Source organism: Bos indicus, chromosome 9 (assembly GCF_029378745.1).
Source record: "Bos indicus isolate NIAB-ARS_2022 breed Sahiwal x Tharparkar chromosome 9, NIAB-ARS_B.indTharparkar_mat_pri_1.0, whole genome shotgun sequence".
Classification (NCBI taxonomy): Eukaryota; Metazoa; Chordata; class Mammalia; order Artiodactyla; family Bovidae; genus Bos; species Bos indicus.
The window spans coordinates 44,760,801-44,785,769 of record NC_091768.1 but is presented as its reverse complement, the minus strand read 5'-3'; the positions used below and the strand labels follow the sequence as shown (position 1 = coordinate 44,785,769).

The window sequence follows — 24,969 nt, the reverse complement described above, 5'->3', positions numbered from 1 at the left end:
TGATCAAAGGCCATCAAAGCATCAGGCCAATAAAGGTAGATCCTGTTTTTGAGGATATTGGCATAGTGCCACACTTGGAAGCCTATGGGTTATTACTGGAAGGCTCAGACACAAAGACAGGATTTTATATGCACAGGGCCCCCCAGAGGTTGAGAGAAGCTACTTCTCAATTTTTTAACAGGATTATAAATAATTGTGGCATATTCTAAATATTTATGATTAATAAATTAATGCTATTCATACAAGAACAGTGCAGTATAACTGGGCTTTTCATAAGATAATTACAGGATTTATAAATAATATTTAATTTGAAGTGTACTAGTAATGGGACAGAAGCTTAAATTTGAATGATAAACATCTTCAGTCAATCAAAGACCTCCCTTAGGGAGGAGGAACCCAAAGTACACATTTGAAGCCCTGGGTGAATGAACAGGCTGAGTTAGTTGCATGTCAAGGACTCCCCTGGCTGCCCTGTAATGGGTCCTGTGTGAGCATAATCCAAACAGGTCACAAGAGTCACATTACTTATCTGGTTCACAGAGCCTATGTCAGTGCAGAACATCTACCGGACACTCAAATATCTGTTGAGATATGTGGTTTTGTTTCAAAGATTTTTTATGCTAAAAGGGAATAAGTGAAAAAGTCACTTAGCTATTCTCTTGCTTCTAGGAAAGCTTGGCTTTAAGCCATCCTAGATGTTTAGCTACAGTGTGGTTCCTGCTTCCTTTAATGGCTTATTTAAATATTTATACATTTGAATATTTGAATAAAATTAAATGGGATTGACATTAGTTGATCTGGAAAAAAGGGGGATTTGGTAGGGTTTCCAGATGTCCCATATGTCTGGGGTTTTCTGGTAATTCTGTTTTTGAAAGAACACACACAATACACATACAACACATACAAGTTATTCACATACATTACATACACGATGTTTCAGTCCAGATTAGACAGCACAGTGTTAGCATAAGTCTTGTCAAAATATGTACCATATTCTCCAGCTTTAAACCTGGTAAACCTGGCAAGGATGAACATTGATAAGGGTCTTTAAGTATCTAAATATTTTCTACATAAAGTTGAAAACCAGATTTTTTACACTTCCACTAAGAATATAAAAATAAGTCATTTTAAAGTAAGCTAGACCAGGAATACATACTGGATAGAAAAACTGTTAAACTTTAATATACTGCTGAGAAAATTTGTGGAGTTGTATCCTCTGATGGAAGGAAGATCTTAAAAACAACACAAGATCATTTTCTTTGATGTAAGTGGTTCTATCCTTACTCTGGTACAAAAGAGAAATGAATGAAGAAAAATCATTCATGATCTCTTGAAACTTTAAAAATATTATAATGTGTAACTTCAAAATTAAATTTAATTTCCCTTAAATATTCCTAATACCTTCTTTTAACTACTCCTTTCTGATGATCCAAGCTCAACTGGATAGACTGAGTCATGTTACGACCTGAACTTTAAAAGTACAACTGAATATATGTCTTTTCTTTTAATCAGATCGGAGTTGGAGTTCTGTTGCCCTGAGGCATCTGGAAATGAAAGTTCAATACCTAGGAAGGAGGGAAGGCCAACAAGAGATGAACCTGGGGTTATTATTACCCACTTTAGCTGAGTAGGCAGATGGCAGATGGATACAGTAGAGCTCTATAGAACTTTGTACAGAAGCTCCTGGTGTGTGATCATTGAAGTGTGAGATGATGGTCCTGCTGAGCAGGGGAAGCCCTCAGTGCATGTAGTAAAGACAAAGAACAGAGGTTGGGTGATAGGAACTGAGCTTAGGACCTAACATCTTGACTCTCTTTGTCTTCCTTCCTTGCCCCTCTCCAACTTAGCAGGCAAGATGCTGTACCGATAAGTACCAATCCCACGGTCCCATGTCGGGTAGGCTTAGCAATTTTAGTAGATATCTTTGGACAAAAAGGAGGCTTATTGGAGTCAATTCTAGTGGTGTTGATGAACCTAGAGCCTGTTATATAGAGTGAAGTAAGTCAGAAAGAGAAAAACAAATATCGTATATTAACGTGTATATATATTTGTATAAAGAATCAAGAAAAATGGTACTGAGGAACATAATTGCAGGGCAGGAAGAGAGATGAAGACAAACAACAGACTCTGGGCACAATGGGGGAAGGAGAGGGTGGGACAAATCGAGAGAGCAGCATTGAAACATATACACACCACATGCAAAACAGATAACTAATGGGAAGCTATTGCATAACACAGGCACCTCAACTGGTACCCTGGGACACTCAGAGGGCAGGGGTGAAGTGAAGGTTGAGGGGAGGTTCAAGAGGAAGGGGACATGTGTACTTATGACTGATTGACATTGTTGTATGGCAGAAGCCAACACAATATTGTAAAACAATTATCCTCTGATTAAAAATAAATTTAAAACAATTTTAAAAAGAGGCATATAACCTAACTACTCAATGGATCTGTTGAACAAATAGTTTTGAAGATGTCTTTTGGCACCACTGTCTACTCTGGTAGGCAGGATTATGGTCCCCCAAAGATGTCCTTGTCCTAATCACCAAATCCTATGAATATGTTATCTTACATGACAAAGGTAAATTGAGGCTGCTAATCTGCTGACCTTAAATTAGAGAGATTATCCAGCTGGGTTCTTATAAACGGAAGAGACAAGCAGTAGAATAGGTAAGAGGGATGTGGTATGAGACCGACTGAACCTACTTTTGCTGGCACTGTGGAGAGAGGCAGAGGACCAAAGCCAACAATGTGGGCAGTCTTTAGATGCTGAAAAGGCAAGGAATTGAGTGTTGCCCTAGAGCTTTCACCAAGGGATGCAGCCCTGCCAACATCTTGATTAAGCCCCAATGAGACCCATGTTGGACTTCCACTCTACAGAAGAGCAAAATAATCAGATTTGCATTGTTTCAAGCCACTAAGCTAGTGGTAATTTGTTACTGCAGCCATAACAAACTAATACACCTATGCTGAAATTCCCAATGACATTCCTCCCATCTTACGAAGCAGTTCTTAGAAGGAAGAAAACCAGAACCACGGTTAGTTAGTGGCTTGTACTCATGTACCACTCATGCATGGCCATGAAGACCTATTTGTGATGCTCTATTCTCCCTTGCAAAATAGAAACACTGATCAACCTCATAGCACGATATGCTCCCCTCTCTCATCTCTCCAGCAAAAGCCCTCCTCACTGTCCCTTAAATCATGATTTCATCTTTCTTTTTGTCCCAAGTTTTCACAAACAATATATTTTGCTGGGGATACTCAGAGTTAAGCTCAAGTCCCTGTAAGTGCATGGCAAATCCGGTCATATTCCTTATGTTTAATTCAGGATTGGGGACAGAGTAAGAAGTGAGTTTTACAGAAACAGCTATTCTAATTTAAACAAAATACAAATCATGCACAACAAATACCCCAAACCTGCATTTTAAGACAGAAAGTAAATGGCAGTTGAGGCCAATTAAGAAGATGATTTATTCTCGTACTAGTTTGTATGCGAGCAGTTTAGGTTCCTTGAACTCACTAATAGTTAACAGTGAGAACTAAAAGTTATCTCTATGGAAGGGATAAGGGGTTTATCCACCAAATTATTACTCAGTTTCCTTTCCATAAAATTAGAGTGACATTAGAACAATCTTATGCTTTAGCACTAGGAACTGTCGGTGAGGCTATGAATGGTTTTGAATTATGTCTTTGGGAAGTAAGAAACTGAGATATGAGTCAGGAATATCCCCGTCCATCCTTTATTCTTACTAAATGCTGCATAGTTTTTGTCTCTTTAGCATTTTTTGGTGCTTTGATAGCTAATGTTTATAGTGTGTTTACACAAATAGTTACATTTAATCCTCTTGTATTAAAGATGAGAAAAATGAAACAAAAAATGATGAAGAAAATTGCCAAGAAGGGTACAGTTAGTACTTGGTGGATCAGATCTCTGGGAATTCATAGCCCTAGTTCTTAATCATGGAACTTTATCATGCCTTGAAGGATGCACTTTACATGAGATAGGCTTAACATGCAATGATTTTGCACAACATACATTCATATAGGCAGGTCCCCTCATACCAGGAGTATTTCTAACTTTCTTCTCCACCTGCCCATACCCTACTTAACAGTCAGAGCCCAAATCTTTCAGTTTCCTCCCTAAGACCTTTCTCCTTACCTCACAAGCAGATCTGCAGGAGATGAGTAACCATCGTTGTATCCTTTGCAACATTCAGCTCAGGGCTTTGCACATAGTAGGCAGCAGCTGGAGAGTGGAAATGCCCCTGGTCTTTGTCTCAGAAGAGCCAGGCTTGAATCTGCTTTTCCCCTTACTAGTAGTGTGGCTGGAGATTCAGCGACCTCATCTGTAAATAAGAAGCTAAAAGAAAAGAAAAAAAGTCATATTTATTTCACAGATTTGTGATCGAGATAAAATGAGCTCTTGCTTATAAAAGTATTTTGTAAATTAAAGGACCATTCCAATATGAGGGCTAATAGTATGGATAATAGTATTATCAAGTAATATTGTCAAATAAATTTTGTGTTACATTTCCTGAATTAGTCCTGAGACTGCAGAACTATGGACCAGTTTTATATGTGAGCACATTATTATGAAGGCATTATACTGCCATTGAGGATGCCTGTGAGATCAGGATTTTCTACCCTGGTAAAGAGAAGTGAGTTTTCAAAACAAACTCCAGTGTTTGTCTATTCAATAGACAATTGTGAGCCGCTCCACAGAGTCTCTGGCCTCAAATTAGAGCAAAAAGGGATTTGGTCCAGACATAAGGAAATGCTTCATGAATATAGAGACTGTGAAACCTACTATTAAGGGAAATTGTGGAGACAAATAACAGCCACAAATAAGTGACTTCATGCTGCCAAATTGACCAAAGAGAAAAAGAAACATGTTTATATTTCAAAATGTGGATGTTCTGAAGCAATTAAATCTCTTCCCTCACTAAATTGACATATTTTTGGTCTTAATAGCACTATAAAATTAAATCCTTTAAAAGAGATTTAAATATAAGAGATGGCATCTCTTCTGTGGAAGAAGGGAAAACAAAATGAAGAAACTATTAAAAATAGAACTATTCAAGAATACATATTGCAGACTACCATAAAAACTTATTTAAAGATAATAAAGTCTCCAAGAAATGGTCTCAATAAAATTAAAACCATCCCACATAGATCCCTTCTCTTTCCCCCCTTGGATGGCCTCCCCCACCTCCTGCAACAATCACACTATCTGAACTCCCATCATTCTTATGCTGAGACTGGGACCACAGCACCCTACATGGCTTAGTAAGTGGTCAGTGTCGAGAATGTAGAGTGGCTTTCAGTATCTATGTGGATGTCACACCAGAACTGGGGAAAACCTAACAGCATTACAGATGGGGTTTCAGTCTAGCTCTACTTTGTATGTTCTTTCAAAAGTATGGGACCATTTCTGTGACGACTGAACATTGACAGCGAATGTAATCTGAGTCCAGTTAAAGGTCACTGACTGTGCTCCACACTCTGCAATAAGCTTATCAGGGCATCTCCTGAAATAGCAGTCACTTCCCTGTCTCCTTCATCTTCTTAGCTCTTTGCCTTCCTCCCCCTTCCCCCGGCAGCACCCACCCTTCCCTTTCGGGCATGTGTCCTTCAGCAAGGTTCTCTTTTTTCCTGGGCTTTTCCTGTTGCCATCACAAAGCCCTTAGTGTCCTGTGTGGGGTATCTTCATCTAACCTGGAGTCAAAGGCCATTCTTGCTTCAAAAAAAGAAAAGAAAATTCCCTAATTGTGTCTTCCTTAAAAAAGAAGAGGATGTAGTTTTAAACTAAATGCTAAATGAATATATACTGAAGAAAATTTCTATATGAAGCAATGTCATTTCATAATTTCCTAAGAGAATCCTGGAGTGAAAAATGTTTCTATCAACTCATAGAATCTGTCATGCCAGCAGCGTTCCTTTGCATTTCTTGGGTCATTGGCTCAAGACTCAGTTTTTCTAAAATATGAAAGCAGATTATTCAACAAATACTTCTAAGGAGTCTGCCAAAATGATGACTAAAACGTGTGCCACTGTGGCTCCAGGTCTCTCGACATTTCAGGCATTTATTATCTCGAGCAGTTACCTGCCAAGCTCCAAGATCAGCAATTATGTGGAAATAAAAATGATTAATATGTTACTGTAGCAAATGTGACTAGCTGATTGCCAAAGACAAGGTCATTTGTGCAGAGAATTGGCCAACATCTCTAAGTAAACCTGACACAGGTATTTGGCATGGCTGGGGCACCTAATCACAGTTATTAACTAGTGTCTTTGCATAGTGTCTACAGTGTGAAAGCACTGCCAGGACCTTGGGGTGAGTGAGACCCAAGCCCTGGGTCAGGAACCGGGAACTACTCTGAGAGCATGGAAGCCGGGTCCTTCACTGTAACGTCCAAGGCTGTTGTCATCCAGGCTCCACCTCCCTCTCTGCCACATCTTCATTGACTTTCCTCCTGATTTGCTGCACTCCCACAACACTGGTCTCGTCTCTGTTCCTGTAACTTTGCAAGTCAGCCTTGCTCACAGCCTTTGTCCCAAATACTCCGACTGCCTGGCACTCCCAGATACAGACCTGCAGGGCTCCCTCCTCACTTCACTCAGGTCTCTGTTCAGATTTCCCCTCCTCAGAAAGCCTCCCTCATTGTCTTATCTGAGAACACTTCTGTCACTCATTATCTCCTTTCCCTGCTTTAATTTTCTTTATACACCTTCTGTTGCTTCCTTCATAGATGTGTTTTTAGTGCTTCCTACTGCATCTGGTACATGATTGGTGCTTAGTAGACATCACTAAAGTAATGAATGAATGGAAGATGGATGTTCCACCTAATGAGGGTACTGGACAGATTCACAGACAATTACAGTACAGTCAGGGCTAGAAGCTGTGTCTTCTGTCCTTTGATAGTTCCTCTCATTCTCACTCTCCTTAACTCTGAAACTTCCCACTCTCCCATTCGCCCAGAATCATGTCCTCCCTGTGATGCTGTGAAACTTCCTTTTGCTATTAGCTTTATCTAAGCAAGGTGCATTTTTTCCTTCCCCTTTGGATGGAAAACTCATCAGTTTTCTTGGCTAGGGTCCATTGAAAGATTACAGGAAGATTTTTTTTTCTAAAGAATTCACATGTAAACTAAGCATCCCATCTTTGTAATCATTCCTCCTAAACAAGTCACATATTTTGGGAATATACAGGCTATATATTTGAACAAACATATACATACACACAGGTTTCCCAGATGGCTCAGTGGTAAAGAATATGCCTGCCAATGCAGGAGATGCAGTTTTGATCCCTGGGTCAGGAAGATCCTCTCGAGAAGGAAATGGCAACCCACTTCAACATTCTTGCCTGGGAAATCCCATTGACAGAGGAGCCTGGCGAGCTACGGTCCATGGGGTCACAAAAGAGTCAGACATGATTTAGCAACTAAACAACAACATACATACATATACACACATATCATAAAAGAGCTTACTTTCCAATTTTTGACTTGGTTTGGGTTTCCTTTGCTTTTGACCTTGCAGTCAGAATACACAAAGAAACTGTGTGTTTATTATTCTCCTCAGGTTTTTCCTAGAGCTAAGTGCTCTAACTTGGGACAGAGATTTTGGTTAGCTTTTTAATTGGTTGTGTCTTGGTAATGGTTTTTGTGGGATAAAAGCTCTACTTGTATCTCAGTCATTACGGACAGTGAGTCAATTCAAGACTTCAAGTGAGGTTTATTATCTTCAGAGATTAAGGCAGAAGTTTCTGAAGAAATTTTTAAAAAAAGATCTGATTAATTAGAGAGCTTCACTGGATTGTGTTCTTCATCATCAGAGAGATGTGCTTCTGGCTGCTATTTCCTGTGTCAAACTTCCCCCTCATCCCTCAGGTTTGCGCTTATGACAATTAGAAGGGCCGGGTCTCGCCACCGCCACCCACACCTCCTACCCACTAGCACCCATTGTAAGGAATGTCAAAGACTGCTCAGAACATATGACCTGGCTGGGAAGAACTAAGGACTCACATTATGGTCTGTCTTGTTTCATTTATTTATGTTTCCTCATCATCTATGCCTGCTGTTCTCTTTGAATCATCCATAGACTCCAGTCATAGGTCAGGCTCACAACTGGACCCAAATGAGTATATGTAAGAAGCATGAAAAACATTCAGTAAATATTGGTTAAACTGAATTAAATGGATTGAAAAATGCCCCCACTGAGGTACAGACTTCTTAGGGATTATTTGGTTGCAAAAGTCAGAAACCTAAATGACCAGCTAAAGTAAAAAAAATAAAAATAAAAAGGGAATTCATTGGGAGGATATGAGGAATTCTTTGAGAGAATGCCTGAAAGCAGAAACTCATCAGGAATGAAGGAGAATGCTCTTTAGGGTGGTTAGTTCTCTCATTTCTGAAAGATTGCTCTATTCTCTCTCTCTGATTTTCCTCTTTTTCCAGGCTGACTTTAAAATTTTTTTGTTTTGTTGAAGTGTAATTGACCTAAGACACCATGTTATAGACTGACTTTTTTGACTCCTCAGCGTACATGACAGAAAACAGCATTCCCAGTCCCACAAGAACTCCATTTTGAAGTGCTCAGTATATTCCAACTGGATCCATTCGGTTCCAACATGTGTAACACCTGGACACTGGCCTCTGAGCTCATTGTTAAGCAGAATTCTTCTCCACTAACCTTGGATGTTGCCTGACATTCTTTTTAATACAGTACTCCAGACAGCCATTACCAGTTGTTTGAAAATGGCCAATTTTGTTCCAATTCCTCTTTCACTGAACATTCCTCCAAATATTTTATGGTGGCTATGAGGTCTACACAGTGAGTGTGTCACTCTAAGGCTGAGTATCTCTAAGTTCTGAGATATATGACATAGATTTGAGCCTCCTTTACTCTCCTGGTAATAGAAGAGCTGCATCAAAAGCTCATTTAACATACAGCAATTCAATGATATCTGTGTTACACCAAACAACAATGACAAAAGCATTGGCAAGAAATCCCTTTATGCTATCCTCCTTATTTACGCTCACCATTCCCACAGGATTCACAGTGAACCCAGGAAGGGGAACCTATAGGGAGCATACACAGAGAAACAAAAGGACATCATTTGTAGCTTTTGAGCTTTCTAGTGGCAAAATAAAAATCTACTTAAGGAATTTCCAAAGATAAAGTTGACTCCATGTGATTTATAGTGTGGTGACTTTAGAACTTACACCCCAACGAGAAGGCAACTGAATTCTGTTCTGGAGGTGGTTCAGTTTGCCCTTCTTTCACTTTAGAACTTGAAGCAGTACACCCCCTGTGTTCTCAGCAGAAGCAGCAGTTTTCATCTTATCAGTTCTAGATGCTATAGTTCTACATACACAGCACCTCAGCAGCACCAAGCTTACTGAAAACCAAAAGCCTGCATCTGTAAACATGCACAATAAAACTCAAAGATGATGCACCCACTCAATGTGAATGAACACAGAATACGGTCAGCTCCACCCAGCGCCGTCCTCATTAACCTTGCATTATCCTACCCCACTAGGTAAAATTCTACTCCAAGGGTGTGATTTGACTGTCATTTACAAGATGACTCAAGCAAAAAGCACGCTGGGGAGGACACAATACCAAGAAGATACTCAGCGGATGTTAGCCTCTTCCAGCCTCAGCAGCGGCTCTATCCTGAACTGTTACTATCCTCACCTCATCACCTCATCACCTCATCAAGCCTGCTGTGATGTTTCTGGTGCAGGGTCTATCACCCAGCCAACTTCGTTGTTTTTTCCAGGTCTGTATGTTTCTGATTTGCCGACTGACTTCTGGACAGCATTTTCCTACCTTTTTCCATGTTCAAACCAAGTGGGAGACAGTTGGCTCTGTGTAACAGAGTGCCATGTGGTTAAAAATTATTCTAAAATGTCATTTAATGATTTTCTAAAAATTACATGTGTTGAAATAACTTTCTAGGCCACAGATGGAGCTACTCCTGCCTCGGGTGCCACATCAGCAAACTGAAAGTGGGATGGCTTTTCTGTCCCTGCAAATCCTCCACTTGGCTATAGACACAGTCTATCTGGGTGGCCAGTCCCCAAAGGCCAAGCCACCTCTGGGCCTTCTCACCCCAAACAAGGGTGACTATGTGGCCCCAGCCAATCAGATATTTTCTATTTTTGTCTTCCTTAATCTTTATTCTTTATCCTTTTAAAGCTTCCTGCCTTCTGCCCTATTTTGTGGTTCTGGTGAAGCAGACTATCTGCTTCAGGAAGTGTTAAGTAAAAGCATGTTTGTACCACCTAAGTTGTCTTCTTTAATCATTTTTTAAACACATGTAGCAAGTTAAAACAATAGAACCCAATCCCCATAGCTGGTCTTCCATTACAGAGTAAAGATTCTCAAGTAGCAGAAGAGAAATAAAGGAACAAGAGTTGTTCATCCACTTTCTCTCATGTTTAAGGCACACTGAATTTAGTAATCTGCCTCCCCAGCCTCCACCTCTGGCTCTGCTTCCAGTCGTTGTTCACGTCTGTACTAAATCTGCAGATACAGTAAAACAGAAAAGTACAAGAAATTCACCAAAGGCTGTTAGGAGATCTTCCAAATGATTAAGGATGACAATACTATACAGAAAATGAAGACTATCAAGAGATTTGAGATACCCTGAAGGAAGAAAAAGTTTACTTGCATTATTTCAGGAAGACTTTTGATACCACCTGATACCAGAGAACACTGCCCAAGTGCAGGATAGACAAGAACGGAGAAAGAAGAAACCGATTTCTCAAAGAGGAGAGAGACCTATAAAGAGAACTGTGAACCACCAGACAAGCATCAGGCTTAAAGTGGTTCGATTTATATGTAGATGATCTAAAGATAGAAAATAGAATTGGCACATGAAGCTCCAATATGCCCCTTCCTCCTTGAAACTTCTAAAAGTGAAGGTCAGTATTTAATAAAACCACAGGGGTTAATCAAGAAACACATACATACACACTTGTAGATGCATAGATAAATAATGTTTTATACATAAATTAAACGTTATATAATTATAATGTTATAGTTAATAACATCATAAACATATATAAAGCATTGTAAAGGATCAAGATTAAAATATACCCTGATTTTTAAAAAATTGAATAGCAAAGAATACAGCTGAAAAAGTAAGGACCTTGCATGATTAAGGATAAGAGATTTGTATCACTTGCTATACACACACACCTACACACACACACACACACACACACACACACACACACACCCCTATATATATACTTAAATTTTTTAGGCCTGATCTCTAAAGCAAGGAGAGCAGTGTGGGATAGAAAACTGCTCTAGGATAGGGCATGGTGTCTGGAACTAGAATATCCCAGGTTTGAGTCCTGGCTTGGCCACTTGATGTTTACTTTGACTAAAGTTTTCTGAGTCCCAGTTTTCTCATATTTAAAACCAACATTATAAGACAGAAGTGACAACATGTAGTCTGTAACAGCTATGTAAGTTATTCATTATTAAGAAACATTTGACCATTGACTTTACAGCTCTCAGCTAAATATTTCCATAATCCTACCAAGATTCACAAATGTCATCTCCTTTCAAGTACTGAGTAGCCAAGAAAATGAACAGAAAGAAAAATTCCATTTCTTGAGTCAAGAATTCCTGACTGTGCGGCTTATGTTTATTCCACTGCTATTTTAATAATTAGGAAAACCGGAATAATGGAAGCACCAATAAAAATAACTCCACTTAGAAAAAGTAAAGCAGCCAGAAAACCAATTCTGACATGTATCTTTATACATCAGAAAAAATTAATTTTGTAATGCTATATTGGTACTATCCCTAGAGGTCGTCTGTCCTAGACAAGTTATATTAATTATCAGTCCAAGTTCAGAGCTGGAAATAGAAATACCTCCAGATATATAAAGAAGAAAGGTTTAATACAGAGAAATAGGCTCTTCAAAAATTGCTAGAAGGGCTGGAGGTGACCACTGAAATGGCTGAGCTCAAGAGCACACTGCTTCTACATCAGCAGACTCTTCAACACCCGTCTCCTGTTGACAGCTTTGCTTGTCAGCAGGAAAAAAAATCACAACTACAGACCCATGTCCACTAACATTTGTAAAGAAAAAGATAGCCGGTAAGAAATTTCAATGTGTTAGTTACTAACAGCAAGTGTTCAGGGGCCACAGGGGCCATGCTTGTGATGGTTGGTTTTTCCTCCCTGAGCCTGATTGTAAGATTGGGTGTTCTGGGTGGTTGGGAAGACAGAGTCATTGTCTTCATTTATGAATTTTTTTAATGAGAGACTATCAAGTGTGATATAATCATTCTGACTATCCAGTGCATAATTTTAAGAATAATGAAAACAATTTTAGAAACAGAGATAAAACAAAAATATTCTTTGGCACTAGGGAGAAAAACAAAGAAAGAATTATTTTACTACCATTTCTCCTATACATTATAAATTTCCAAAACAGCAATTTGGGTGGCCTTTATTTATTTATTTTTTTTTGGGTGGCCTTTAAAGTGAAGTTTGAGGGAACTTCAAGATAATTACCTGGACTTGAGACTGGAAAGTACCCTTAGTCCTGTTATAGATGGTGGCTTAGAGTTCCTGATGCGTGCAGCCTCACATAAGCTGAAATTGAAAGTTGGCTCTGAAATAACTCATTTTACAAAATCCAGAAAATTGAATCTTTTTTTTTCAGAGATTGAATTTTAAATGAGAATGCAAATTTTCTCTGCTTTTTAAAAATTTAGGTGTCTTCTATGATTTTACTATTAAGGCATATGTACCAATATGGTTTCCTCACTGGGACCTTCTGCAAAATTTGGCCCTCTTGTACTTGGTTTTCCTCCTACCGTCCTAGGCAAATCTTAATTATTTGTTTTTCAGTTGACGGACATTATCTGAACTGCCATCCTTATACTAAGACTCAGGTGAAGGCAGGCTTGGGCAGGAGGGAATCAGTGGGTGTGTATACATTCACCATCTCGTCCTGTTCTTACTTTATCCACCCTTGAGACCCGGAAGATCAGGCACACTTGCTCCATCTGGTGCATGGGCACCCAGTGTTCTCAGAGTGGTTTGCTTCTGACAGTTTCAGCTGCTGGATCAACACTTATTTTTTTTTCTAAATGACTCAGATCTTTATGTTCTGTTGCTTTAGGGTAATACCTATGACAAATATTAGAACATGATGGTGCAGGGCTAGAAAGAGTGGACGTGACAACTAGCATTCACTTTCGGGAAGTAGCATCTGAAGGCTATAACTCTTCAAGCCTGATGACTCAGCCACCCAATGCCCAGGTACCTACGTGGCACAGTCCTATAAAAACACCCGATATTCCCCCCCGCCATAATATATTACGTGGTTATAGACATAATAAAAGTTGAATTTGATGGCAAAAGTCTTGGTGTCCAAAGAGACCCAGTGCTGGGCTCATGAGCCACACTTGTGATCAATTCTGTAGATAAGTATGGATGGCACTGTTGTTAATTTCTCAGCTTTATTGAAACATTATACGCCAGGCACTTTAGGTTTATGTGGAATAGCTCTGTGATTTAGGCACTATTATTATTTGCATTTCAGAGAAGGCAATGGCACCCCACTCCAGTACTCTTGCCTGGAAAATCCCATGGACGGAGGAGCCTGGTGGGCTTCAGTCCATGGGGTCGCTAAGGGTCGGACACGACTGAGAGACTTCACTTTCACTTTTCACTTTCATGCATTGGAGAAGGAAATGGCAACCCACTCCAGTGTTCTTGCCTGGAGAATCCCAGGGACGGGGGAGCCTGGTGGGCTGCCGTCTACGGGGTCACACAGAGTCGGACACGACTGAAGTGACTTAGTTTTTTTTTCTTTATTATTATTTGCATTTTATAGCAGAAAGTGATGCATGGAGGGGTTAAGTCATTTGTTCAAGGTCATACAACAGTGGCAACCTCAGAATCTAAATCCTAGCCTTTGGAATGAAATTCCTGGTGTCTCTGTTCATACTACTGTTATTAATCTGGTCATGCAGCCTCAAGATATTAGATCTGGAAGGGATCTCAGAAGTTATAACTACACATTTATTGTAGGGATGAGAAAAATGAAGCCAAGAGAACTTTAAATGACTGTCTTGAGGATCCATATCTGGGTCATGGCAAAACCAAGAAGATAATTAATGTTTTTTTCTATTACATCACACTTTGGCTTTTCTCTGCCATTGTTCTTTATGCTAATGAATCAGTAGGTCTTATCCACTTCCTTCCTAACTTTTATGAGCTCTATTCTTTTCCTCCTATCCCCACTGCCATCACTCAAATCTAGGCACTGGTTGCCCTTTGCCTAGAAGAGTGAGGTTACCTCTGACCAGTCTCAGGACTGCCTGTCTCTCTTCCTTCAACTGGATAGAAATGAGATCAAATGTAATCAGTAATTATACAAGCCACCTTTTCAAAAATGTTGTGTCTAGTCCACTCAATCATTTTCAGTGTTGCCAAAGTTCTCCTTTGCAATCACTTACTGTTATTTTAAAAAAATCTGTAAACATTATTAATGCTCAACTTTCCCTTGTAATTAGATGCAGTTATTAATTTTTTAAAAATTATAGCTGAATTTGGGTTTTCAGCTGATTTTGGGTTCAAAATGATGTGGGTTCAATCCCTGAGTCGGGAAGATTGCTTGGAAAAGGAAATGGCAACCCACTCTGGAATTCTTGCCTGGGAAATCCCATGGACAGAGGAGCCTGGTGGGCTACAGCCCATGGGGTCGCAAAGAGTCAGACACAACTTAGTGACTAAACAGCGACAACAACAACATAGTTGTTTTACAACGTTGTATTCGTTTCTGGGGTAAAGCAAAGTGATTCAGTTATATATATATACACACACACACACATATATTCTTTTCCATATTTTTTTTAAATATAAATTTATTTATTTTAATTGGAGGTTAATTACTTTACAATATTGTATTGGTTTTGCCATACATCAACATGAATCCACCACGGGTGTACACATGTTCCCCATCCCGAACCCCCCTCCCTCCTCCCTCCCCATACCATCCCTCTGGGTCGTCCCAGTGCACCAGCCCCAAGCATCCTGTATCATGCATCAAACTTGGACTGGTGATCCGTTTCATATATGATATTATACATGTTTCAATGCCATTCTCCCAAATCATCCCACCCTCTCTCTCTCCCACAGAGTCCAAAAGACTGTTCTATACATCTGTGTCTCTTTTGCTCTCTTGCATACAGGGTTATCATTACCATCTTTCTAAATTCCATATATATGTGTTTGTATACTGTATTGGTGTTTTTCTTTCTGGCTTACTTCACCTAAAGACTCCACCAGAAAATTACTAGAGCTAATCAATGAATATAGTAAAGTTGCAGGATATAAAATCAACACACAGAAATCCCTTGCATTCCTATACACTAATAATGAGAAAACAGAAAGAGAAATTAAGGAAACAATTCCATTCACCATTGCAACAAAATGAATAAAATACTTGGGAATATATCTGCTTAAAGAAACTAAAGACCTATATATAGAAAACTATAAAACACTGGTGAAAGAAATCAAAGAGAACACTGATGGAGAAATATACCATGTTCATGGATTGGAAGAATCAATATAGTGAAAATGAGTATACTACCCAAAGCAATCTATAGATTCAATGCCATCCCTATCAAGCTACCAATGGTATTTTTCACAGAGCTAGAACAAATAATTTCACAATTTGTACGGAAATACAAAAAACCTCGAATAGCCAAAGCAATCTTGAGAAAGAAGAATGGAACTGGAGGAATCAACCTACCTGACTTCAGGCTCTACTACAAAGCCACAGTCATCAAGACAGTATGGTACTGGCACAAAGACAGAAATATAGATCAATGGAACAAAATAGAAAATCCATGCACCTACGGACACCTTATCTTTGACAAAGGAGGCAAGAATAAACAATGGATTAAAGACAATCTCTTTAACAAGTGTTGATGGGAAAACTGGTCAACCACTTGTAAAAGAATGAAACTAGAACACTTTCTAATACCATACACAAAAATAAACTCATATTCTTATATATAAAATTGAATATATATGTATATTCTTTTCATATTCTTTTCCATTATGGTTTATCACAGGATATTGAATATGGTTCCCTGTGCTATACAGTAGGATCTGTTGGTTATCATCCTATATGTAATAGTTTGCATATCAAGCCATCATCTCTTGATGGATTGGTGCAACAGCTTCCTAACTGGTCTTCTTATTTTCCTATAGTCCTTTCTCAATACAGTATCTGAAGTGACCCTGTTAAAATGTGAGTCAGACCATGTCACTCCATCACTCAAAGCCTCCAATATCTTCGATCTCACTCAAAGTCAGAGTTCTTACAGGGACCTAAAAAAATCTGCACTCCATCCCATACCCCACCTCTCTGACCTCATCTCTCCCCTTTCTGGCTCCACATGAGCCACTGTGAATTTCTCAGAAACTCCAAGCAGGTGACAGGACTTTTATACTAGCTTCTGCTTGAATGCTTTTCTCCTAAATATTCTGATGCCTGCCCTCTAATCTCTTTCTATACTTAAAAACACACTTTCAGTGATGCTTTTCTAGATTTTTTTTTTTCTGAAGTTGCTCAAACATCCCTGGCTTTGTCCTCATTTCCTGCTTTATCTTTCTCTATAGAAATTATACGATTTGTATGTAGAATAGTTGAGATCTCACTTCCTACCTCTACGAAAGGCAAGCTCCATGAGAGCTGGGATTTGTCTCTTTTTTATTCATAGTTGTTCCATTGTCAAGAAGAGTAGCTAGCACTTAGTAAATATTCAGCAGATATTTCTTGAATGAATAAAAATTTTAGAGCTGGTGACACCTGCGGCATGGATGTTTCCCCAATTTTTATACTTTAAAAAAGAAAATATCTACAATTAGAAGAGAAACAGTATTTAACAATGTGTGAGACTTGATTTGGATGAATGTGATTCTAAGCATTTTAATTTCTTTTCTTCTGTAATTATATGTACTGGGTTGTCTGTAATGAACATGTTTTATACCTTAAATTTTTTAAATTGGGCAAAGGTAATAAGAGCTTTAGTCAACGATAAGGAACAAGTTAGCATGGGTGGATGGTTCACATAACACAAGACAAAAACGTCACCTTAGTATAAAATGTTGGATGTCCACTGACAGATGAATGGATAAAGATGTTAGATAAACACACACACACACACACACACACACACACACACACAATGGACTATTAGTCCTTAAAAAGAATGAAATAATGCCATTTGCAGAAACATGGATGGACCTAGAGGTTATCATACTAAGCGAAGCAAGTCAGAAAGGGAAAGATAAATACTTTGTGGTATCACCTATATGTAGAATCTAAAATACAAATGAACATATCTAGGAAACAAAAACAGACTCACAGATATAGAGAACAGACTTGCGGTTGCTGGGGAAGAAGGTGGGGAGGGAAGAATGGGAGTTTGGGATTAACAGAGGCAAACTATTATACATAAGAAGGATAAACAACAAGGTCCTACTGTATAGCACAGGGGACTATATTCAATACCCTGTGATAAACCATAATGGAAAAGAATATGAAAAAGGATACATATATACACATGTATAACTGAGTCACTTTTCTGTACAGCAGAAATTAAATACAACATTATAAATCCATTTTACTTCAACAAAATAAAAAATAATAATAACAACAAAAAGAAGTACCTACCACAAGATGTACCAAGAATTATTCTAAATCTTTACTCATATTCCTTTACTTCATACTCACCGAATTCTATGAGACATCTATTATTACCTCTTTTTCACAGATGAGGAAACTGAGGCACAGAGGTTACCCAGAGTTCACTTGACACTGAAGCCATACTTTTAATCTAATTTCTATTTCTAGCAAATATGTGAGTTTCATGTAGAATAATGTGCTATAAAAATTCTTATAAGTTTAATTCTGCTTCTTAAGAAAGTGTTTATGCATATTGATCATGTGGTATTATTTCTTTAGATAAAATTTGCTTTATGAGCAGCTGACATTACTTCCTTATTAGTTCAAACTTCATGGAGTTTGAACCAAATTAGAAGGGACTCTGGGAGTAACAAAAATACCCCCACCTCACATACATGCATACAAACTGTGCCTCAGGGTTTAGAAAACCCTGAGATCTCCATCAAAACTCTGTTGGAGCTAACAAGTAAATTCAGCAAATCTGCAGGATACAAGCCCAAATTACAGAAATTTGTGGCATTCCTATACACAAATAAAGAATTATCAGAGGACTTCCCTGGTCGCTGGCTCACTGGTAAAGAATTTGCCTGCCGGTGCAGGAGTCACAGGTTTGATCCCTGGTCTGGGAAGATCCCACATGCTGTGGAACAACCAAGTCTGTATGCCGCAATTACAGAGCCTGTGCTCTAAAGCCTGTGAATCACAACTACTGCATTCCCAGCCTAGTCTATGCCCAGCAACAATAGAAGCCACTGCAACGAAAAGCCTGCATACCACAACTAGAGAGTAGCCCTCACGTGCTGCAACCAGAGAAAAGCCTGGGCAGCAGCAAAGACCCAGCACAGACCAAAAATTTTAATAAAATTATTTAAAAAATTTTAAAAAGAACTATCTGAAAGAAAAATTAAAACAATCCTGTTTAAAATTGCATTAAAAAGAACAAAATAATTAGTAATAAATTTAACCAAATAAGTGAAAGACCTGTACATTGAAAACTATGAGACATTAATGAAAGCAATTAAGGAAGACATAAATGGAAAGATATATCACACTCACAGATTGGAAGAATTATTGTTAAAATGTTCACAATGTAGTAACACAAAACAATCTATGGATTCAGTGCAATCACTATCAAAATTCCAATAGCATATTTCATAGAACTAGAACAAATAATTCTAAAGTCTGTATAGAACCACAAAATATCCTGAATAGTCAAAAAAACAATCTGAGATAGGAGGACAAAGGTGGAGATATCATGCTCCTTGATTTCAAACTACAAAGTTATAGTAATCAAAACAGTATGATACTGAGAGAAAGACAAACAGATCAAGTGGAACAGAATCAAAAGTCCAGAAATAAACACACACATATGGACAATTAATTTATGACAAATGTGCAAAGAACATACAATGGAGAAAGGACAATCTTTTCAGTAAATGGTGCTGGGAAAACTGGACAGCCACATTCCAAAGAATGAAAATAGACCATTATATTACACCATACACAAAAAAATTAACTCAAAATGGATTAAGGACTTGAATATAAGACCTGAAACCATAAAGTTTCTAGAAGAAAACATTGGTTATAACCTTATCGACATTGGTCTTTTTGTTGATCTGACTTCAAAGGCAAGGAAAACAAAAGCAAAAATAAACAAATGGGACTAGACTAAATTGAAAAACTTCCGCATAGCGAAGGAAACCATCATACAAAAATAAAAAGAGCAACTTGCTGAATGGGAGAATATACTTGCCAATCATATCAGATTTGATAAGGGCTTCCCATGTGGGCAGTGGTAAAGAATCTGCCTGCCAATACGGAAATATAAGAGATGTGGGTTTGATCCCTGGGTTGGGAAGATCCCCTAGAGGAGGAAATGGCAACCCACTCAGTATTCTTGCCTGGAAAATTCCATGAGAAGAGGAGCCTAGCAAGCTACAGTCCATAGGGTCACAAAGAGTTGGACATGACTGAGAGACTGAGCACATACATATCTGATAACGGGTTAACATAAAAAATATATAAAGAACTCAAACAACTCAACAACAACAACAAAACAACCTGATTAGAAAATGGACAGAGTGTCTGAATAGCCATATTTCCAAAGAAGACTGCAAATGGCCAACAGACACATGAAAAGATGGTCAACATTACTAATTATTAGGAAGATGCAAATCAAAAACACATTGAGTTATCACTTCACAACTGTTAGAATGACTATTATCAAAAGGACAAGAAATAAGTTCTGGTGAGGATGTGGAGAAAAGGAAACCCTCATCCAGTTTGTGGGATTGTAAACTGGTCTATGATGGAAACTATGATGGAAAACGGTATGGTGATTCCTCAAAACATTAATAGAACTAGCTTATAATCCAACTATTCCACTTCTGGGTATTATCTGAAGAAAACAAAAACGCTAATTTGAAAATATATATGCACCCATATGTTCACTGAGGAATTATTTACAATAGCCAAGACATAGAGACAACCTAAGTGTCCACTGATGGGTGAAAGAATAAAAAAGATGTGATCTATACACACAAATCACACAAATGGATCACGACCTTGTGGCAAAGGGGCTTGCCTAACTCAATGAAGCTATGAGCCATGCCATGAAAGGCCACCCAAGATGGACGGGTCGCGGTGCAGAGTTCTGACTAAACGTGGTCCAATGGAGGAGGACATGGCAGACCACTCCAATATTCTTAACACGAAAACCCCATGAACAATATAAAAAAGAAATACTACTCAGCCATAAAAAGAATGAAATGTTGTCATATGAGACAGTATGGATAGACCTGGAAGGAATTATGCTAAATGAAATGTCAGAAGGAAAAAGATAAACATCATATGATTTTACCCATAAGTGTAATTAAGAAAAACAAAAGCAAACTCAGATACAGACCACAGACGGTTTGTTACCAGTGGGAAAAGCACTGGGGGCTGGGTAAAAGAAGTGAAGGGATTCAATTGTATGATGATGGATCATAACTAGACTTTTGGGGGTGATCAGTTTTTGGTGTATACAGAGGTCACATTATAAGATTGTATACTTAAAACTTACAAGTATAAACAAAGATTTCACTGTATCAATAACAATAAATAGTCTGATAGAACCAATAGAAAGAAAAGTTGTGCCCAAGTGCTGTTAGAGGAAATCTGAAAAAAATATTTTGTACTTAGTATATATCTACCCTTTAAAAATTACTATTATCACAGAGATAAAATAAAAGTACAGCTTCTCCTTGTAGTCTTCTAAACAACACTTTTGTTTGTATTTCCCTGAGACAAATGTTTTTATTTAACCCAGGCAAGATATTTTTAGAAAGTAAGGAACTGTGGAGAAATTTAGAACAGAAAATAAAAACCATATAAGTGCTTGGGTATGAATTCAATTTTCCTTGCATGGTCAGATAACTAACTCCCTGGGGACTGTCGTCAAACACAATTTAAGATCACCATTTGATTAAATTTTCATTCAAAAGGATCAAGAACCTAAAATTTTGACAGATAAGGAAGATCATTTCATTTTAAAAGAATGTCTCTGGCAATCTGTTTCATCAAACCTTGGCTCAGATTCTACTTCCCCCTAAGAAACTTCCCTGACACATTGTACCCCTCCCTGGTCACTCCCTTTTGTGGTACTGATTCATATTTGTGCCAAAAACTTTAGTGACATCAATTCACCGCATAATTTATATGTTTCTCTAACTGAACCACAAACTTCTTGAAGTCAAAGACTCTATTTTTTTTTTTGTTTCTAACTTTCTTACCTTGACACTAGGTATAATACTAGGCCACAGTTGGTGCTTGACTAACAAATACGTGTCGAATGAATGACTAATACACAGGGGGCTTGGAAATACTCCTAACCATTGAAGACAGCATTAGGAAAAAGTGGCTGAACACTTTTGCACACGTAATTTCATTGAGTCATCACTATGATTCTGTGACTGAGGTATTATTAATGTTACCACGTAACATTGGAAGAACCAGAAGCTTCGAGAAATTAAGTAATGCCTAAGTTTGCCTGGAGAATCCCAGGGACAGCAGAGCCTGGTGGGCTGCCGTGTATGGGGTCGCACAGAGTCGGACATGACTGAAGCGACTTAGCAGCGGCAGCAGCAAGTTTGTATGGCTGGAATCATCATGATTCAAGTTCAGAGCTGTTTGCTTCTCAGGTCTTTGCTCTTTCCATCACTCTGAACAGATTTTGTTTGTTTGTTTTTTCAAGCACAGGTGATGAAAAACAACTTCATCTAGCTTGGGCTAAAAGAAGGTTTTTATTGGAAGAATCAGGAAAGAATAGGAAGGTCTGCAGAATCCAGAGCTGTTTTGGAAACATTGGCAATGGGAACTAGGGAGAGGAGGCTGCCAACCTAGGCTGTCACTGCTTTCTCTATTCAGGTTCTGTTTTCTCCTTTTAAAGAGAGCTTTTCTCTGTGTTTGTGTTGGGACGGGTGAGGGGAGAGAGAGATGAGAGAGAGAGGCAGAGCTATCAGCAGCAGCCCCACTCTCAAATTCCTTCTCCTTCATGCCTGGGGAGGCCCCCATAGAAGTATCATCTCTTAAATCTCATCTGTCAGCTGACTGAATATGCATCACGACCCATCTCTCTTATGGAAAGGGAAGCAAACTATTCACAAGTCTTTAGGATCCAGCCTGTTAAAGAGGAACAGCACTGGCCTGGGTGATTGGTGGCCAGTATGGTACCCTAAACAAAGACAAAGGTGGAGGTTCATCCAGTCCTGCTTGCCTTCATCCAGCTACTCATGTCTACTGCCAGATTTCTGTATTCACTCAAATCACCATTTTGCTATTATTAATTGACAGGTATCTAGAAGGTCCACATAGAATTATTTAAAAATTATCTACTATGTTATTAACAGACAACCTGGTTCTTAATGCTTTAAGGATGATAATGATATTTTTGTTTGCTATAATTGGCCTTTCTTCTTCTCAAACTGATTAAATCAGTTATTAAGGTAAGGTAAGTCACTTCAGTCGTGTCCGACTCTGTGCGACCCCATGGACTGCAGCCTACCAGGCTCCTCCATCCATGGGATTTTCTAGGCAAGAGTACTGGAGTGGGGTGCCATCGCCCTCTCTGAAATCAGTTATTAGTACTGGAAAAAAATAGTGAACTAATATTATCACCACACCAATGTTGACTAACCATTTTAAGGCAATGTTGTGTGTAGGGTAACTGTAGTGGTTTTCTTTTTTTTTTTCCCTATCAATCTTGTTCAAATAGAAATGTACCAGTTTCTCAACACATAAAACAGAAAGAAAAAAAAAAAGCAAGGATTTTGTTTTTTTCTGAGGGAATTCTGAATGAGGTTTGGCATTCCTCTTTTGCTCTTCTGCAATGCTTCTTTTAGGAGGCCACAGAGAAGTTTCCTTAGGACATAATTTGAACAACCCTGGTGGAGTGGGAGGACTCTGACCTGGGAACCAGAAGACTTATGTTGGAGATTTGGTCCTGCTAGTCCTAAATTGTTCAACCTTGAAAAAGACATTTAACCTCTATCCTTTTCCACTGATAAAATGAGGATAATCATAATTTCCCTTTCCAATTTTCAGGGTAGTTGTTAGTATCAAATGACATAATGGATACAAAACTGCTTTACAAATGGTAAAGATCATTATAAACATGAAAAATGCCTCATTGCACTTTAGAATAATAAATATTTGTTGATGTATACAGATCTTTGGAATCCAGGATAACTAAAAGTGCCCCTTTAAAACCTTTTTGTGGCTCTAGTAGTTTTGAAGTAGAATATGCATAAGAATAGTGAAATAGATTATCTTTTTAGTGTATATAAGCAAGACAATGTCAATTTTACTAACCATCTAAGGGTAGCAAGGGGAAGTCCCATTTGTATGCCTGGAAAATCCCATGGACGGCGGAGCCTGGTAGGCTGCAGTCGACAGGGTCCTAAGAGTTGGACAAGACTGAGCGACTTCACTTTCACTTTTCACTTTCACGTACTGGAGAAGGAAATGGCAACCCACTCCAGTGTTCTTGCCTGGAGAATCCCAGGCACGGGGGAGCCTGGTGGGCTTCCGTCTATGGGGTCGCGCAGAGTTGGACATGACTGAAGCGACTTAGCAGCAGCAGCAGCCTTAGAAATACCTTAAGATATATCAATGAAAGAAATGAAGGAAAAAAGTCCACAGTGTAAATGTAAATTGTATACACAGTAATGATACTTTCCATGAGCTCATGGGAAAAGATTACTTGAATTAATTGGCACCACCATCAATCACAGGCTGTTGATTGCTCTAGGAACAGGGTGTAAATCTCATGAAATGAAACGTGGGGTTACAAAATCTCAATCTGCTTTAACCTGCTGTTGAGAAAGGAAATGAGTAGCTGTCCAAATGTTGTATTTCCACTTGCCAAATGCAACAATTAGACCCACACTTTCAGGAATTAACCTGCGAAGTGAAAAAAAATCTCTTCAACAGTTTCATGTCATAGGTTCAAATGGTGTAACGTTTCTTACATAAAGAATTTAAAGGAGAATAAATCATTAGGGAAAGTAGGGGGAATTTATCGTACTCCAAGGCTGTTTTTAAACAGACCTCAACTGTGCGACAACAAAAAATAGCCTTGTGTTTAAGGATCGTCGATTCCAGGTTTGCAATAGGCATTATAAGAAACCAGCAAATTGTCTGTGTGCTTATTCCGCCTCTCTTTACACTGGGAACTGGGCAGCTTTGTGTTTATATCTCACCTAATGCCTAGCAGTTTGTTCTCAGGAGAGGAATGGAAAAAGACACGTTCCCCAGGTCAGCCATTACAATTAAACTTTTATTTATTTTTCCAGTAAAATTTGTACTTTCTTAATTTCTACCACTGGGATAAAAAAAATTGTAAGTTGACATACCAAGTCTGTTGGCCACCTCAGAAACTTCCTGAAAACACCTTTTACAAGTTATATCATTTCCCTCCAATGTGTCATTTTTTTTCTCCTTTTTCACTCTAGGGGCTGAGAAGAAGGCCACTCCACTTTTCAATAAATATCAACATTTCAGTAGAAAGCTGTTTATTTTCCTCCTGAAGCACAGTAATACTACCAACCAACAAGAGCGCTTTTCAGACTCAGAAAGCAAGACTCAAAAGGGCCAGCCACAACTCTGCAGCGGTGGCAGCCAACAGGTTTCACCTCAGGCTGTCTGTGAGAAAGGATTTTCTGTTTTTACTTTTAGGGCCATTCAC

The 24,969-nt window shown here is 38.6% G+C and overlaps 1 long non-coding RNA gene across 1 annotated transcript in view; it reads right to left on the bottom strand.

The window, feature by feature from the left end:
* LOC139184820 (uncharacterized) overlaps positions 1 to 24,969 on the bottom strand; it is a 69,046-nt gene that overhangs the window by 33,266 nt on the left and 10,811 nt on the right. The window contains exon 2 of the long non-coding RNA XR_011568335.1: positions 4,163 to 4,363. This is a non-coding gene — a long non-coding RNA (uncharacterized lncRNA). The remainder of the gene's footprint in view (positions 1 to 4,162; positions 4,364 to 24,969) is intronic.